Source organism: Ursus americanus, unplaced genomic scaffold, assembly GCF_024610735.1.
Source record: "Ursus americanus isolate L20-20 unplaced genomic scaffold, mUrsAme1.1.p SCAF_45, whole genome shotgun sequence".
Classification (NCBI taxonomy): domain Eukaryota; kingdom Metazoa; phylum Chordata; class Mammalia; order Carnivora; family Ursidae; genus Ursus; species Ursus americanus.
In genome coordinates this window covers 748876-754311 of record NW_028273627.1, presented here as the reverse complement: position 1 = coordinate 754311, position 5436 = coordinate 748876, and positions in this window count along the sequence as shown.

Genomic DNA, 5436 nt, shown 5'->3' with positions numbered 1-5436 from the left:
TTTCAGCATGGCCTGCCCTCCCCTCAGTCTTCTTCAGGGAAGCTCTCCCCACTTCCTGAGATGACAGCTCTGAAATTAAAAGTGAATGTTATTTTACATATCTCTATGCCTTAGTTCATCCATGGCATGTCTTTCAACGCCGTTAGTGTTTTTTTTTTTTTTTTTTTTTTTTTTTTAGCAGTTCCGAAGGGCTGTCTGCTCAAGGAGGGGATGACCTGGGTGGGGCAGCTTTCCCTCTCATCTCCCTCAGCCTGTCGCTGAGCCCTGGGGCCAGCTGTCCCACTGAGGATTGAGGGACCCGAGCCAGCCCATCCTGAGCCCAGGCTGTGTGTCAGCTGTGTAGACTGATGCGTGTCGGAGCGGTGGGCAGCTGGCATAGGCCAGGGGCAGGCAGTGTCTCCCCATTCCTTCCCTCCCTTCCTCCCAGAGGTAGCTCAGAGCAGCCTTCAACCCCTGCATCTCCAGATCCCTTGACCTATGCCTCCTGTGTTCAGCTGGTGACCTTGGAGTTTCGCATGGATTCTACCTCCCATACCCTCTCCTGTAGCAGTTCCTGGATCAGGGGAGGGGTCGGACCCTTGTCTGATTTTGGTCTTCTTCCTGTCCCGCACCAAGCCCACTCACCTTTGCATCTTCCATGTATGTGCTTGGAAGCAAGTCCATCCACAGGGAACCTATTAGCCAAATGGATCCAGGTAATGAACATTGAAGTAGAGATCCAGGATCCATAATAAACCTGCTCGGAAACCTGTCCCAAAGTCTGTGACTCTCTCACACTGAAACAGAAACAATAATAGCTTTCTGGACTGTGAAGTGACATGTGTCTCTACTTCCAATCTTGAAGGCATAGGTGCTGAGCCTGGACAGAAAAGGACCATGGCTCCCGTGGGCTGGGATCCACAGTAAGAACTCAGTGAAATCTGAATTCGAGGCATAGAATGAATAATTATTGTAGAGTGAATCCTCCCAAGTAGGGCTTATGCACATTGCAGAGGAAAAGCTTTTTCAAAGAGGTTCCTGAAAGAAAAATCTTTTTAAAAAATTTATTTTAATTCCAGTAGAGCTAACATACAGTGTTACATTCGTTTCAGGTGTACAAGAGAGTGATTCAGTAATTCTATATATTACTCAGTGGTCATCCAGAAAAGTGTCCTCTTAATCCGCTTCATCTATTTCACTCATCCCTCTATGCACCTCCTCCTCTCTGGTAACCATCCGTTTTGTTCTCTCTTGTTAAGAGTTTGTATTTTGCCAGGCCCATACTCAGGCAACCCTGTTTGGGTAGAGTTTCCGTGTCCCCTGCGAGGGGGGATGGGGGTGGGCACGCTGTGAGCCGGTATTTCCAGGCTTTTGTTCCCTGGCGGCTTTCTCTGGCGGTCTGCTGTGCCTCTTCTGAGAGTCAGAGCAGCAGAGGCTGAATTGTCACAGAACAGAGGGATTGCGGCCCATTCTCCACCGATGTTCTGGCCACTTTAACTCCGTTACTGTTGGTGCTGCTCAACCCTGTAGCGTCCCGGGATGTGCGCCCCACACCCGGCGTCCCTGCCCTCCCTTCCAGGGCAGGCGCGTCTCTGTCCTTTGTGTTTCTAATGCCGCCAGCCGCCAGCCGCCAGCCGCCCCCGCGCGCTCCCGGATCTCCCGGTCTCAGTCTGGATCCCGTGAGCACACCAGGATTCCGGAGTTCCGTGAGAAGCCTGGTGGCGCGCGCACCCGGTTCAGGGTCTCAGTCTGCTGTTTCGCGTGTGCCGACCGTGAGTCCGCCCGCTCCCCCGTGCAGGTGGCCTGCCAGCTGCCAGCTGCCCCGCATGCGCTCCGGGAGCTCCCGGTCTCAGTCTGGATCCCGTGAGCACACGGGATTCCCGGGTTCCGCGAGATGCCTGGTGGCGCGCGCTCCCGGCTCACCGGTCTCAGTCCGTTCTCTCGCGGGTGTCCTCTGTGAGTGCGCCCGCTCCCCCCGTGCAGGTGGCTGCCGCTTCCCGGCGCCCGAACGCGGCGGCTCCCTCCCCCTTCCGTTTATCTTCCGATATCTGTGCCCGGTTTCACGGCTCCCCGCTTCGTACCTCAATACTCAGCGCTGGAGATGTTCATTTGTAGAGATCCAGATGTATCTTCCTGCGTCTCAGGCTGATTCCGTGGTTGTTTAGGCTGGTCTGGTACCTATCCAGCTCGACTCAGGGGACCTGTGAAAAAGGGGTCCCCTACTCCTCCGCCATCTTAACTCGTCTCTTGTACCTGAAATAGTATTTAAAAACACTCAGCTCAGCCTCTTCTACAAAGTGAGCCAATGCTTATAAACAAGGCTAAAATATTCCCTTACCGGCGATGACTTCCCAGCCATCGTAGTGTTTAACTGGTATGACTGTGACTTACATTAGTCAACATTTGCAGAGAAAGAACTTAGTGCATCCAGGGGGCACTTCATGTTGAAATTAGTTTGTGACAATGAGCTACTGTGTTTTATACTGTAGTCCAAGGGAATGGTGCCAGACATCTCTAAGGTGTCTAGCAGTTCTACAATTCTGATTTTAAGTGGTCTGTGTGCTTCAGAGATTTGGGCAGGAGAAGGGCAGGAGTCCAGAGACTGTGAACACTTCTGTTACCTGTGCTGACCATGGAGCAGGTAGCCTTCTGTGGGCATCATTTTGATTTCTTGGTACTCTTGTGAAAGGTGCTTTTGTCTCAAATTCCTCCATTTAGGAGCAATTATAATGATAAAAGTAATGTTTATCTTATATCATCTGTGGGCCCTGATCCTGGGCTCCCAGGGAAGCTATCCTTTAACATTTTACCCGGCTCAAAATGACTGGGCAAAACCTCAAAGCATGGGCCCTATTTCTGCCCCAAGCACATGTTGTACATCTGTTTTGAGAAGAAAACAATAACCCAAAATGCCAACATGAAGATAAGAAAAAATCAAGAACCTCTTTGGCTCCCATAAGATTAAAGTCATACTGACATGTACATACTGAAAATGCATGAAATCATTGCATGTCCTAAAGCCCAAGCCTTGGAGGGTCTGAGAGCCACTGACCTTGCCCAGAACCAGGCACACCCCAGCAGGGAGGGCTGGTGCAGAAAGGGAAGGGGCAGGACGCTGAGGGTGGTCTGCAGCTAGAGGGGTCCCTAGAAGGGGCCAGGTGTGTGGGGGGAGCCCGGCCCACGACCCCACCCATGCCTGTGCTGGGTGTTGAGTAGAGGAGGCGCCTCTTGGACCCCCTGCACTTTCAGGGTTCCAGGGGCTTGAGGGCGGGTTGCCCGGCATCCAAGGGGCTAGGGCACCACCCTCCCCGACCAATCACCGCTTGGGGGTGGAGCTACGTCTCTGTGGGCGGTCCCAGAGTTGCAGCGGGTTGCAGACCTGGGGCAGAAGAAGGGGCACTGGGAGAGAGAGAGTTGCCCTGCGGAGGTCCGGGCTGGTGAGTGAGCAGCATGCCCCGGGGTGGGGGTCGGGGGGTAGGGTGCGCCCCAGGTGGGAGGCAGGGTTCTGGAAGGGCACGTGGAGAGGGTTCATTGTGGGGACTCAGGTGAGTTTTCTTTTTCCCTTTAAAGTCTCTTCCGCCCCATGTCCTCAACTGGCCTTATTCCCCATACCCGTGAACTCCAGGGCGCCCACTCACCTGAGCTTTTGTGGGATGGGTTGCAGAATTTCAGGGTTTCCCCTGTTCCCCGGGAAGAGTGCGGGCAAGGACCTCACAGAATCCCCACCTTCAGTGGGGTGTCCCCCGGTTCTCTGACACAGTGCAGGTGATGCATCTTGAGCAGTACCCCGAGTTCAGCAGGGTGTGCCCTGGTCCCCCAGGCACAGGTGTGGCAGTAGCAAGCCCCAGAGCCATCCCCCAACTTCAGCATTATGCCCCGTGTGCCCCCGAGTTAGTGGTAATTGGCTGTTAGAATCATGCAGGAAAATCCTCCAGGTGGGGGCCTGGAGGCGGGCGTAAACCAGACCCCACTCTAGTTGCATTGGGAATAGACGAATTGAGGGTTTCTTTAGAAGAGTAAGTCTGCTTTCCAGAAAAGGCAAGGTCATTGGTCTATTGAGAATGAAGATAATTAGTGCTAAACAACAAGTATGTGTTGCCCCTTCGTCCAGAAACCGAAGCAGGTGTGCAGGCTTTAGGTCAGAGGTGCCTTCTTCTCCCCAGCTGACAGCACTTCTCTGCTCTGGCTCCATGAGACTCGAGGTTTTGAACGTCAGCATCTGAGTCAGGGAGGCAGCTTGTCACAGGACGCCAGTGTTCAGAGAAAACACAGCTATTTTGGCATAATGTCCTATCTATGTCAGGACTGGAGGTAAAACCTCTCATTATCCCAAAACCTCCTGGGCTTTTCTCTTTTCTCTAGTTGAGCCACAAAGTAAAATTGAAGTAGCTGTCAGCATTCTGGGTTTGGTGCAAGAATTACTTAGTTTCCCTGCAGGTAGAACTTTGCAGGGGATCACAATTTCTCTGTCCATTTATTGCTTACAAATGTATTTTGACTATCTGTTTCCTAGGAACCCTCTTTTATTAGAAAGGGAAGGTGAGATTCACTCTGTGCCTGTTTGTAACATCTAATTTGTTCCTTCGTCTAACAATGTTTATTCAATTGGGCCTAAGATATGGTTGAGTGGCCAGCATCTAGAGTTAGGTGGCTTTTTTTCATCTGATACAGACTTGGATGATGTCATTTGACAAAGGTGATGTTTCATCATTGATTAGTTTATTCACCAGAAGAGTTAAAATTAGGGTGGAGGGAAAATTCAAAATTATCCAAATGGGCCTGTTCCTGTTTAAAAGTTGAGCTTGACTTTCTAGTTTTACTATTATCTCGATATTTTGAGGTGCCATATTCTGTCTGTAGTTTCTTTGGTGGTGGAGTCAGAAGGAGAGTCTGGGAATTCTTTTGGATAGTGGCATGCTGGTGGCTTCAAGGGGCTTGGCGTCAGGAGCCTTGGGGTGAATTCTGCAACTGCTTGCCTGACCCTGGGTGCATCTCGCAGAGGTTTTGTTTCCTCTTATGAAATTGCCAGCAGATAATGTTCTGCTTAAAGGGGAACCCTCCCATCCTGTTGGTGGGAATGCAGACTGGTGCAGACAGTCTGGGAAACAGTGTGGGGGTTCCTCAAAAAGTTAAACATTGAACAACCACATGATCCAGCAATTGCTCTCCTAGGTGCTTACCCAAAAGATACAAAAATGCACATTCGAAGGGGGTACATGCACCATGATGTTTATAGCAACAATGTCCACAGTAGCCAAACTATGGAGAGAATCCCAAAGTCCATGCACTGATGAATGGATAAAGCAGATGTGGGATACGTATATATATGTATATATGTATATGTGTGTGTGTATATATATATATATATATATATATATATATGGGAATATGACCCAGCTTCAAAAAGAATGAAATCTTACCATTTGCAAGGATGTGGATGGATCTAGAGTGTATTAA